Raw genomic sequence first — 14,796 nt, forward strand, 5'->3', positions numbered from 1 at the left:
CTGGTTAAATAAAGGTTAAATAAAAATAAATAAATAAATCCCAGCGTGTAACATTTGGCATTTGGTTGTTTTTTGGTTGCATAATGCTTTGTTTGTCTGGTTTTAAAGGTGTCGGATTACAAACAGACTACAACCAGACTTTTCTGTGACGTCATCAAGACGTTTGGGAAATACATTCTTTATTATATAAATCAATAAATATATTACATGCTTCCATCATCAGATAGATGTGCAGAATATAATACAAAATGTATTTGAAATAGGGAAATTCGATTTGCAACAAAACACATGCATACTTGGCATATAAAACAGACATAGAGATCACATAAGACATGAAGGCAAGCGAGGCATACGTAAATACAGTAAATAGGTGACTTAAAGTATACATTCTTTGTTTGTGTATCAAGTGACACCATCCACAGTGCACAACCTGCCTATCAGCCAATAATTTTGGTTGACCTAATCCTGTGAGTGAAACAGTAAATGAGGGAGGTCTGTGAGGCGTGAAACAGAGGCTTTCCAACACCATATCCCTTTCTACCAGGGAAAAGCTTATTTGGTTTTAGAAGTGGGGCGGACATAACCTGGCGGGTGGTCTGGGGGTTCTCCCCCAGAATTATTTGGGGCATCTAAAGCTAATTTCCTGCATTTTTACACAATCCAAGATGCCATCTCTATTTAGAACAAAAAGTAAGCAAAAATGCCCACAGTGATCAAGCTAGATAAGAGATCATTATTAAATATGTTTACTGTAAGTGATTAATAAGACCGAACTAGATCAAAGGTAATTCAATAATAAATAACCAATAGCCTAACAAATGAACAGCTCTTGAAAGAATACAAAGACTTTTGATTGTCTTTATTAAGACATCCTCTATATCAAATTTCAGGCAGACCGACCAGCCAACCCGAGCCGCCTGCACGCCCGACCCCACCAGTCTAGTCAATAACTCAACTCTCTCCCAACACAATTTCCTTCCCAGTTCAGACCTTACATTCTTTTAATTCCTAAGGGAAAGTTTTGGAAACAAAAAACAAAACCAAAAAATCCCACATACACCTCAAAAATCTAATTTGTAAGTCGCTCTGGATAAGAGCGTCTGCTAAATGACTTGAATGTAAATGTAAAAATATACATTAACACACAGAAACAGCAAATCCTCCATATAGCTTATATCATAGGACTAATAGTACTGTAGAGCTCTTTTTACTTGCACACATTATAGCTGGGTCGCCCAATCCTGTCCCTAGGGGTCCACCACCCTGCAGCCCCCCCAACCCAACACACCCCACTCAGCTTTAGGATCTTAGTAAAACATTAATTATTGTTTTCGGGTGTGTTAGGCCAATGCCAGAGTGACAACCTACAGGACGGCAGACCCCCAGGGCCAGGACTGAGCAGCCTAGCAGCTAGGGATTGCCTAAATAGGTATCTCCCCTGACTTGGGCATGTTTCCAATACAGACTCCTTTAGTCATATTGTATTCCATATAAGGCATCCAGAACTTATGAAACTTGCCCAGTATACCCTTAATCAAATCTAGTGATACATAACTTGACATTGTGTGAGGATAACCAACCTTCCAATTAATGGCAATGGATTCCTTAGCCGCTATAAATGCTTGGTTACAAAGTTTCGTTATATAACAGTCTCCAGTATCAACATTTCCAAGCAAACAAAAACAGGGAGAAGGGAGAATCTGTAGACATGCTGAGATAAAAGGAGAAACTCTTTGCCAGAATTCAGCCAGCCTTCACAAGACCATAACACCTGCAAATATGTCCCCTTTTGTGTTTTACACCTCCAGCAGAGGAATGACATTTCTGAGTGCATATAATTCAGTTTCACTTGCATATACAGTTGAAGTCGGAAGTTTACATACACTTAGGTTGGAGTCATTAAAACTTGTTTTTCAACCACTCCACAAATTTTGCGTTAACAAACTATAGTTTTGGCAAGTCGGTTAGGACATCTACTTTGTGCATGACACAAGTAATTTTTCCAACAATTGTTTACAGACAGATTATTTCACTTATAATTCACTGTATCACAATTCCAGTGGGTCAGAAGTTTACATACACTAAGTTGACTGTGCCTTTAAACAGCTTGGAAAATTCCAGAAAATGATGTCATGGCTTTAGAAGCTTCTGATAGGCTAATTGACATAATTTGAGTCAATTGGAGGTGTACCTGTGGATGTATTTCAAGGCCTACCTTGAAACTCAGTGCCACTTTGCTTGACATCATGGGAAAATCAAAAGAAATCAGCCAAGACCTCAGAAAAAAAATTGCCACGTTCATCTGTACAAACAATAGTACGCAAGTATACACACCATAGGACTACGCAGCCGTCATACCGCTCAGGAAGGAGACACGTTCTGTCTCCTAGAGATGAACGTACTTTGGTGCGATAAGTGTAAATCAATCCCAGAACAACAGCAAAGGACGTTTTGAAGATGCTGGAGGAAACAGGTACAAAAGTATCTATATCCACAGTAAAACAAGTCCTATATCGACATAACCTGAAAGGCCGCTCAGCAATGAAGAAGCCACTGCTCCAAAACCGCCATAAAAAAGCCAGACTACGGTTTGCAACTGCACATGGGGACAAAGATCATACTTTTTGGAGAAATGTCCTCTGGTCTGATGAAACAAAAATAGAACTGTTTGGCCGTAATGACCATCGTAATGTTTGGAGGAAAAAGGGGGCAGCATGCAAGTGGAAGAACACCATCCCAACCGTGAAGCATGGGGGTGGCAGCATCATGCTGTGGGGGTGCTTTGCTGCAGGAGGGACTGGTGCACTTCACAAAATAGATGGCATCATGAGGAAGGAAAATTATGTGGATATATTGAAGCAACATCTCAAGACATCAGTCAGGAAGTTAAAGCTTGGTCGCAAATGAGTCTTCCAAATGGACAATGACCCCAAGCATACTTCCAAAGTTGTGGCAAAATGGCTTAAGGACAACAAAGTCAAGGTATTGGAGTGGCCATCACAAATCCCTGACCTCAATCCTATAGAAAATGTGCCAAAGGGCCAAAATTCACCCAATTTATTGTGGGAAGCTTGTGGAAGGCTACCCGAAACGTTTGACCCAAGTTAAACAATTTAAAGCCAATGCTACCAAATACTAATTGAGTGTATGTAAACTTCTGACATACTGGGAATGTGATGAAAGAAATAAAAGCTGAAATAAATAATTGTCTCTAGTATTATTCTGACATTTCACATTCTTAAAATCAAGTGGTGGTCCTAACTGACCTAAGACAGGGAAGTTTTACTAGGATTAAATGTCAGGAATTGTGAAAAACTGAGTTTAAATGTATTTGGCTAAGGTGTATGTAAACTTCCGACTTCAACTGTAGTACTTTCTATGGATGAACTTAAACTGAACATGACTGGGCATTTAAACATATCTGTATCCATTCATCATCATCAATAACTTCTACCAGGTCTTCCACATATTTTTGTTTTACATGTTTTGTGTCATCGGGAAGCCTCTATCAACCCTTGATACAGTTTGGAAATCAACTTTGGAGGTTTGTCAGACTGCCTTAAAATAGCATCTGGCTTGGCCAATGTTTGCTGCACAGAGAGAATAAAGTGTTGTATCTGCAAAAATTCCCCTCACCTCCGTCACAAACTGGTCTTCCCTGGCTGCCTGACCCTGCGGAGACCCCTGTCACCATCTGATCCTCCTAAAATGAGGCATGACAAAGAATTACCTTGGTGTACATTTACACATTATATTATCCAAGAATAGAATCAATGGTTCAATAATTGAAATGACCATTATTCCCAGATCCCAGACTGTAGCTTTAAGCTTAAGCTGCTGTCCTGTAGCTACTGTAGGTCTACCCATCAATTCAAGATGGAACTTTGTATCATTCACTGATATTGTTAATATATGGCAAAATTCACCTGAGCTCCGTAGATTGGTCATCCCTGGCTGTCTGACCCTGCTGGGACCCCTGTCACCATCTGATCCTTATTTTGAAACGGTCCTCTTTCTGCTTTGTATGCGTTAGCCTACCTATTCTATTAAAAGCACATATTTTTCAAATTATTCACACGTGAGAAAGTTTCTACTAAATTCTACTAAGCTAACATATGGAATTGTTTTATGACGGTCATAACATGGATCATTTATCAAATATTTGATAAAACATAGAATTTGGCCTGCTATTAGCCCATAGAAACACATTGAATAAAATATTCATACATGGCAAAACAGATAGCAAAAAATGTATAAAAAGTTTGTTTTGAAGTGTCTGTCCTATATCAGAGTTTTTTTTCTTCTTACCCATATTGAAAGGGTAGGTAGCATATACCTAACCACATGTAACAAATGGATTTGCATTAGAATACACATCAAAAGTCCCAATGCAAAATTACACCTCATTTTCCTATTTTTCGAGTATTCGAGAATTATGAAATCATGCCGGAAAAAAAAGTTGCCTATAATGTAAACTCTAACAGAAATAACTTCAAATGTATAACTTCAAATTGAACCAAATCGTTTGCGCTCATGACTACTGGTTTTAGTTTAATTTTCAGCCAACTTACAAGCAAATACTTTATCAGCTTGCAAGGTTGCCACCCAACTAGCCTGCTAACGTTAGCCCTACTAGCCTGTTAATGTTAGCCCTACCAACCTGCTAACGTTACGTTAGCACTGCGTGAGTCAGACAGTTGCTATCAACACCTAGTTTGTAGCCCAAACGGTTTGAACGCTACAGACGTTTTCGAGAGAAGACCGATTTTCAGAATGTCTCCTGGTCGGAAAACACCGCTGTAGCTCTGCCACCTTCCACCGCAGATGCGGAAGGCCGACATTGGCAGATGCGGTGGATTTTGCCCATGTAAAAACAGATATCTCTATCTTAAACAGATGGATTTTGATGGGGATTATTTTATTATGCTAATTATATGTATATGAGGGCACGCACATCGACTCTAGGGGGTTATGAAAGAGATTGCTGTGTTTTTACATGGGGTTGCTCAATGACAGATATGTATTTCTTTAAAATCTATCACTTGATGGTTTAATTTCAGAGACAAATAATCATGTTTTTTTTTGCTAAATGCTATATAGCCGCATCACTCTCAGAGAAATTAGTAGGTTTTACACAGTTAAATGTAACAAATAACTACAATTTTTATAAAGAAATGTTCAAATGCTACATTTGTGACATCAGTATTTAATTTAGCAGATTATTTTATCCAGAGCAATTTACAGCAAGTGCATTCATTTTAAGATAGCTAGGTGAGACAACCACATATCACAGTCAAATATACAGGATACGAACATTCCATTCCAGATAAACAATGGACATATACCATTTTGCAAAAAACACTTTCATACACATCTAAAATCTATGAATAAAAAATCTGAGAACATCAATATTTTACACACACAAAGGTACCCATAAGAAATCATGAATATACAGTTGAAGTCGGAAGTTTACATACACCTTAGCCAAATACATTTAAACTCAGTTTTTCACAATTCCTGACATTTAATCCTAGTAGAAATTCCCTGTCTTAGGTCAGTTAGGATCACCACTTTATTTTAAGAATGTGAAATGTCAGAATAATAGCAGAGAGAATGATTTATTTCAGCTTTTATTTCTTTCATCACATTCCCAGTGGGTCAGAAGTTTACATACACTCAATTAGTATTTGGTAGCATTGCCTTTAAATTGTTTAACTTGGGTCAAACGTTTCGGGTAGCCTTCCACAAGCTTCCCAGAATAAGTTGGGTGAATTTTGGCCCATTCCTCCTGACAGAGCTGGTGTAACTGAGTCAGGTTTGTAGGCCTCCTTGCTCGCACACCCTTTTTCAGTTCTGCCCACACATTTTCTATAGGATTGAGGTCAGGGCTTTGTGATGGCCACTCCAATAACTTGACTTTGTTGTCCTTAAGCCATTTTGCCACAACTTTGGAAGTATGCTTGGGATCATTGTCCATTTGGAAGACCCATTTGCGACCAAGCTTTAACTTCCTGACTGATGTCTTGAGATGTTGCTTCAGTATATCCACATAATTTTCCTTCCTCATGATGCCATCTATTTTGTGAAGTGCACCAGTCCCTCCTGCAGCAAAGCACCCCCACAGATGCTGCAACCCCTGTGCTTCACGGTTGGGATAGTGTTCTTAGGCTTGCAAGCACCCCCTTTTTCCTCCAAACATAATGATGGTCATTATGGCCAAACAGTTCTATTTTTGTTTCATCAGACCAGAGGACATTTCTCCAAAAAGTACGATCTTTGTCCCCATGTGCAGTTGCAAACCGTAGTCTGGCTTTTTTATGGCGGTTTTGGAGCAGTGGCTTCTTCCTTGCTGAGCGGCCTTTCAGGTTATGTCGATATAGGACTTGTTTTACTGTGGATATAGATACTTTTGTACCTGTTTCCTCCAGCATCTTCACAAGGTCCTTTGCTGTTGTTCAGGGATTGATTTGCACTTTTCGCACCAAAGTACGTTAAGCGGTATGACGGCTGCGTGGTCCCATGGTGTTTATATTTGCATGCTATTGTTTGTACAGATGAACGTGGTACCTTCAGGCGTTTGGAAATTGCTCCCAAGGATGAACCAGACTTGTGGAGGTCTACCATTTTTTTCTGAGGTCTTGGCTGATTTCTTTTGATTTTCCCATGATGTCAAGCAAAGAGGCACTGAGTTTGAAGGTAGGCCTTGAAATACATCCACAGGTACACCTCCAATTGACTCAAATTATGTCAATTAGCCTATCAGAAGCTTCTAAAGCCATGACATCATTTTCTTGAATTTTCCAAGCTGTTTAAAGGCACAGTCAACTTAGTGTATGTAAACTTCTGACCCACTGGAATTGTGATACAGTGAATTATAAGTGAAATAATCTGTCTGTAAACAATTGTTGGAAAAATGACTTGTGTCATGCACAAAATCTTAGTTTGTTAACGCAAAATTTGTGGAGTGGTTGAAAAACAAGTTCTAATGACTCCAACCTAAGTGTATGTAAACTTCCGACTTCAACTGCATATGGGTAAACCATTTTGGATATGACGTTTTGGAAATACACACTTCACAAATACACAGCTTAAGTATTAGGTTGCCAGTTCATTTGGTTGTCAGATGTGGCTACCTACTTTGTCACGGTTGTCCCCTTGGTGAAGGGCCTGTATTGTGTTGGGTCCCCCTTTTCTCGTTAATCTCCTCTTGTAGTGTACACATGGACATCTTGAGCCAACACCATGGACATCTTGAGCCAACACCATGGACATCTTGAGCCAACACCATGGACATCTTGAGCCAACACCATGGACATCTTGAACTAACACCATGGACATCTTGAATCAACACCATGGACATATTGAGCCAACACCATGGGCATCTTAAGCAAACACCATGGGCATCTTGAGCCAACACCATGGACATCTTGAGTGAGGGAGAGAGAGATAAAGAGAGAGAGAAACAGTCATGGATGGTGAAAGACAGAGATGGAAGTAATAAAAACACGTGGGGCAAAATCTTCCCCCATCGTTACACAACAACTCAGCCTCCCAAAGCCTCATGGGATCAAGCAAGCTGAAAAAAATAAGGAAAAAAAACCCTCAAACAAATCAACAATCAACAATGAAGCAACATATTGGCACATTTTAATAATCAAACAGGACACATTTGAATAATCAAACAGTGATTATAAACGCACACACAAGCTGCGTCGGAGGCCAAATTTGAGAGAGTCTGACGCACCAAATCAACTACCCCTACGTGAACCCCCCCCCCCCCCCCCCTCCATTTACAACATGGTCTCAGGGCATTTCATATTATCCTGTATGCAAATCCGGTACGTTAGGTTATATCATGAATGGAATAGCGGTCGTGCAATGTCATACGAATTAGAGGACGTACACTGAGTATACAAAACATTAAGAAATCTTTCCATGAAACAGACTGACCAGGTGAATCCAGGTGAAAGCTATGATCCCTTATTGATGTCACTTGTTAAATCCACTTCAATCAGTGTAGATGAAGGGGAGGAGACAGGTTAAATAATGATTTTTAAGCCTTGAGGCAATTGAAACATGGATTGTGTATTTGTGCCATTCAGAGGGTGAATGGGCAAGACAAAATATTTAAGTGCCTTTGAACGAGGTATGGTAGTAGGTGCCAGTTGCACCGGTTTGTGTCAAGAACTGCAACGCTGCTGGGTTTTTCACACTCAACAGTTTCCCGTGTGTATCAAGAATGGTCCACCACCCAAAGGACATCCAGCCAATTTGACAGAACTGTGGGAAGTATTGGAGTCAACATGGGCCAGCATCCCTGTGGAACGCTTTCGACACCTTGTAGAGTCCATGCCCCGACAAATTGAGGCTGTTTTGAGGGCAAAGGGGGTGGGGAGGGTGCAACTCAATATTAGGAAGGTGTTCCTTATGTTTGGTATAGTTAGTGTATAGTATCATACGTCTTACCCGGTCGTACAATAGCATACGAATTGGATGATGTAATTTAACATACGTCTTGGACGACGTATTGTATTGCAGCTTTCTCTGAGACCAGGTTGCTTGTTGCGTCATAACAACCAAGGAGAATTACAGGGAGAATTTACGTTGCCGGTTAGGGGAACTAACAACAATGGTTAGGATCATTTACGTAAAAGGTTAGGAGATCTAAAACGACAAAGATTAGGTGAATTGGGTTAAGTTTAGAATAAGGGTTAGGGGAAATGTTAGCTAAAATGCTATATTTGTCCGCGACTCGAACACGCAACCTTTGGATTGCTAGACGGTCATGAATTACGCCCACCCATCCTCCCCGACCAACCTCCCTTCTTTCATTTCTGTCTAAAGTAACTAGACCATTAGTAGGTATTATACATCTTGGAGGCGCCAGCAATACGTAAAGTATGTTTCGTATGGCTCTGAGGCCAGGCTGCCCTTCAAGCCTCTTTATTTATTTTATTCTCTTCCCCTGTGGTCACAGCGAGGGAGTTGATTAGACAGAGGGTTCAGTTCGGGTGCAGTTGTCTTGCCCAGATGAATAATCTGTCACGAGGTGGAACGAGGGGGTCACCAGTCATCGATGACAGTGTTTTGCCTCCATCCCCTTGTTAGTTAAGCATGTAACGGCTTTGGGGGAGGGTCAGGGTGTGTGCACTGTGCACATATTTGTGTGCATTTGTGTGTGTGTGTGTGTACAGTATGCATGTGTGCGTGTGTGTCTTGAAAGAAGGGAGCTAGATTAAAGACAAACTGTAATCCTATAGGGATTTAAGGTCTCAATAATAACTAACTGATGATAAAGAAGCCTTCGGTTAAGATGCCAGCAACATTGATTAAGCATAATCCCTTTTTTCCCCTTATCACGGTGACTATGGAATCAATTTAACAAAGCCTGTATTTTGTGAAAGGCAGTGTTTTTCCTAGTTACTGTTTTCTTTGAAAACTGAGCATCAAGGTTAGAGGTGCACCACACACTTATGATGAAGAATATCGCCTCTGCCAATCTATGTTGACCGTGGTATGTGAGTGTGAGAATGTGATCACATGCACCCATGCCTCTGTCCATTGCCCATCCATCTCAAGAGATATCTGGAGTAGTTTACTCTGTTTGAATAATAGAATAAATCGGCAATTGCACAATAACACTACAAATAATGGTTCTTATCTACAAACATTCTTTTTTCACATTTCCGGATTGAACGGTTTATATCAAACGCATCCCCTTCCAGGCTACCATACGATGGTAAGACGTGAACATCTAAAGGTCTAAAGACGAGTCATGCTACAGCACCATTCAGTCCCCTCAGGCTTATGGCTCTTCTTACATCCCAGTTGTAATGTTCTAATAGGAAACCTAGAGGAATAATGCTGACAGCCTGTAAAGTGACTCTATGCTTCAGCTGGATATGCTGGATTGAGGCCCTGACTGAGCCCTTAGCTGCCATAGCCTCTGGCACCGCTGGTACACTGCTCCTCCATGTGTTGCTCTTTACTGCTGATTTCCCAAAGGGATACCAGGTCAATCCCCAGTCCCAGGATAGAGGAGTTTGGGGTGGGGGCAGAGGGTGGTGGGGTAGTGGGGTGGTGGGCTTGACCCCAGCGCTGAAGTTAGGGGCCAGGTCTCCCTTGCAAAAGCGGTATTTTGACCTCGATGGGACAGCCTGTTAAAATAATGATTAGATAAATAATTAATTTATGTCTGAGGTTTATGTCTTATTTAATAGGGATTCCTGGGTTATGGAACAATAGCTAGGTTGTGTTCAATGAGGTGAAATGTTCATAACATTCTAATTCTACTGAACAGACAATCGTATCTGCTCTTTACAATATATTTCTATGTCTTTCTATTTCTATTTTTCATCCCATTAGATAGTTTCAACGTCAGTCAACCTGCATGACTTGTGTAATGTTCTTGACCAGGACTGAGGTCTTTATGTCACTTTTGTCAATCGGGGTCGGAATCATACAAGATAAACTAAACATCAATTACATATGGTATGTGGATTGTGTTGCATCAGAAGTATAGAAATGCCAGTATGAGAGGATTGTATTACAGAGCCAAGAAATAGACACAGGATCTCTCCTTGAAATGAGTTCTGATAGGCTCTCTGCTTCCACTATATATTTCCCTCCTGTCTCTCTATCTGCCGCCCCATAATGCTGAAACTGGCCCAGTCCTGTTTGTTGTCGCACCGGGTTTTTCCATGCAAAGAAGCATCCATCTGATATTCTCTGCTCTTGCCCAGTTGTTTTTGTGAGTGTACTTCTGTGTGTGTGTGTGTGTGTGTCTGTGTATGAATGTGTTTGTGTGAGAGAGACGGAGAGAGAGAAAGAGAGAGAGAAAGAAACAGAGAGAACACACACGTGTATGTGTGTGTGTATGTGTGTGTGTGCAGTGGGCAAGCTGTTATAAATCATCAACATCAGGGCTCACATCAGGCCCACAAGCTACATGCTCCTATCCTCAGGTACCCCCCCCCCCCCTTTTGTTCAGGATTCTCTTTAGACGTCTGCACTCAAGTGCTGCAGCTGAAAGACCAGAGCGGCGCAGGCAGCGAGCCTTTGAAATGAATCAGAGGCCCATTTAACTTGTTCAATACCCCTAGTGACATACATAGTGCACTTTAGTGGATCAACCCTATTTTTGGAGGGAATTGCATTTGCCTAAACGGGCTCTTGGTCAAGCCTGACGAGCTGTCCTTTACATTTAATTAACTCCAGATATGCTGAGTGCTGGTCCTACAGGGTGCTAGACTACAGGGTGTTAGACTACAGGTCACTAGACTATAGGGTGCTCGACTACTGGGTGTTAGACTACAGGTCACTAGACTACAGGGTGCTAGACTACTGGGTGTTAGACTACAGGTCACTAGACTACAGGTCATTAGACTAAAGCGTGTTAGACTATAGGGTGCTCGACTACAGGTCGCTGGACTACAGGTCACTAGACTACAGGTCACTAGACTACAGGGTGTTAGACTACTGGGTGTTAGACTACAGGTCACTAGACTACAGGGTGCTAGACTACAGGTCACTAGACTACAGGGTGCTAGACTACAGGTCACTAGACTGCAGGGTGCTAGACTACAGGGTGCTAGACTACATGTCACTAGACTACAGGGTGCTAGACTACAGGTCACTAGACTACAGGGTGCTGGACTACAGGTCACTAGACTACAGTTCACTAGACTACAGGTTACTAGACTACAGGGTGCTAGACTACAGGTCACTAGACTACAGGGTGCTAGACTACAGGTCACTAGACTACAGGTCACTAGACTACAGGGTGCTAGACTACAGGTCACTAGACTACAGTTCACTAGACTACAGGTCACTAGACTACAGTGTGCTAGACTACAGGTCACTAGACTACAGGGTGCTAGACTACAGGTCACTAGACAACAGGTCACTAGACTACAGAGTGCTAGACTACAGGTCACTAGACTACAGGTCACTAGACTACAGGGTGTTAGACTACTGGGTGTTAGACTACAGGTCACTAGACTACAGGGTGCTAGACTACTGGGTGTTAGACTACAGGTCACTATACTACAGGGTGTAGACTACAGGTCACTAGACTACAGGGTGTTAGACTACATTTCACTAGACTACAGGGTGTGAGACTACATTTCACTAGACTACAGGTCACTATACTACAGGGTGCTAGACTACAGGTCACTAGACTACAGGGTGTTAGACTACATGGGGCTAGACTACAGGTCACTAGACTACAGGGTGTTAGACTACAGGGTGCTAGACTACAGGGTGTTAGACTACAGGGTGCTAGACTACAGGTCGCTGGACTACAGGTCACTAGACTACAGGTCACTAGACTTCAGGTCACTAGACTGCATGGTGCTAGACTACAGGGTGCTAGACTTCAGGTCCCTAGACTACAGGGTGCTAGACTACAGGGTGCTAGACTACAGGTTGCTTACGCGGTGCTAGACTACAGGGTGCTAGACTACAGGTCACTAGACTACAGGGTGCTAGACTACAGTTCACTAGACTACAGGTCACTAGACTACAGGGTGCTAGACTACAGGGTGCTAGACTACAGGTCACTAGACTACAGGTCACTAGACTACAGGGTGTTAGACTACTGGGTGTTAGACTACAGGTCACTAGACTACAGGGTGCTAGACTACTGGGTGTTAGACTACAGGTCACTAGACTACAGGGTGTTAGACTACAGGTCACTATACTACAGGGTGCTAGACTACAGGTCACTAGACTACAGGGTGTTAGACTACATGGGGCTAGACTACAGGTCACTAGACTACAGGGTGTTAGACTACAGGGTGCTAGACTACAGGGTGTTAGACTACAGGGTGCTAGACTACAGTTCGCTGGACTACAGGTCACTACACTACAGGTCACTAGACTACAGGGTGCTAGACTACAGGGTGCTAGACTACAGGTCACTAAACTACAGGATGCTAGACTACAGGGTGCTAGACTACAGGTTGCTTATAGGGTGCTAGACTACAGGGTGCTAGACTTCAGGTCACTAGACTACAGGGTGCTAGACTACAGGGTGCTAGACTTCAGGTCACGAGACTACAGGGTGCTAGACTACAGGGTGCTAGACTACAGGTTGCTTACGGGGTGCTAGACTACAGGGTTCTAGACTACAGGTCACTAGACTACAGGGTGCTAGACTACAGTTCACTAGACTACAGGTCACTAGACTGCAGGGTGCTAGACTACAGGGTGCTAGACTACAGGTCACTAGACTACATGTCACTAGACTACAGTGTGCTAGACTACAGTTCACTAGACTACAGGTCACTAGACTACACGGTGCTAGACTACAGGTCACTAGACTACAGGGTGCTAGACTACAGGTCACTAGACTACATGTCACTAGACTACAGTGTGCTAGACTACAGTTCACTAGACTACAGGTCACTAGACTACACGGTGCTAGACTACAGGTCACTAGACTACAGGTCACTAGACTACAGGGAGCTAGACTACAGGGTGCTAGACTACATGTCACTAGACTACAGGGTTATTGACTACAGGGTGCTAGACTACAGGGTTCTAGACTACATGTTGCTAGACTTTACACTTACAGAGCAGAAATAACGCTGTTTTTATAATGCAGTAAAAACAAAGTGTTGTGGTATACTTACAGGATTCAATCATCTGGACTGGCCTAGCGGTAGCTTCCCAAATAATGAATACAGAGGTTGTGTTTATGTATGTTTTTGTGTGTTTGTGTGTGTGTGTGTGTGTGTGTGTGTGTGTGTGTATGTGTGTGTGTGTCTTTCTCTGTGTCTGTGCTCTGTAACCTCCTTGGGGGTGACCTGTGACTGTGTAGCATGGTTACCAGGGTTACCAGGGTTACCAGGTCTCTGATTTGTGTCGAGAACAATGGCAGCCCTGACCACCAGGCACTAGAGACAATCAATGTAAATAATACATTTGTCACGCCCTGACTCAGGGGACGGTTATTTGTTGAGTCAGGGTGTGTATATTTCGTGTTGTGTTTATTTCTATGTTTAGTTTCTAGATCGTTTAGATCTATGTTGGCCAGGGTGGTTCCCAATCAGAGGCAGCTGTAGCTCGTTGTCTCTGATTGGGGACCATACTTAGGCAGCCGTTTGGCACCAGTCTGTGTGGGATCTTGTTCCGTGTAAGGTATGTTGTTTGTGTGCTACCTTGGACTTCACGTTTCGTTTGTTGTTTTGTCGTGTGTTCAGTACGTGAATAAATATGAATACATATCACGCTGCGCCTTGGTCCTTCTTGTTAAGTGTACCGTTGTTGATAGTGTACTATAAATGTTTTGCAACAGAAATTGAAAATAAGTGTTTCTTATTGGATGAGTCCAAGTAGTCCCTCCCTGTTTCTATCCGTTTTCTTCCATTTGGTGACTACTGACCCTGGTTCTCCCTTCTGCTTGACTTTGTGTTGTGATGTTAGAGTGATGACTACATGCGCACAATCACACATACAAGGTCAAAATGCCTATCCACGGTACTATATATATTTTTGACTGCACTATAAAAACAAGGTGCTATCTAGAACCTCAAAGGGTTCTTCGGGCTGTCCCCATAGGAGAACCCTTTGAAGAACCCTTTTTGGTTCCAGGTAGACCCCTTTTGGCTTCCATGTAGAACCCTTTCTACAGAGGGTTCTACATGGAAACCAAAAGGGTTCTACCTGGAACCAAAAATAGTTATCCTATGGTGACAGCTGAAGAACCCTTTTGGAACCATTTTTTTCTAAGTGTAGACATGACAAATGACAGGAGAAAGGAAATAAGCTGTGCATTTGTTGCTTGTGTTGAAT

This window comes from Coregonus lavaretus (genome assembly GCF_964263955.1).
Source record: "Coregonus lavaretus genome assembly, chromosome: 2".
Lineage (NCBI taxonomy): Eukaryota > Metazoa > Chordata > Actinopteri > Salmoniformes > Salmonidae > Coregonus > Coregonus lavaretus.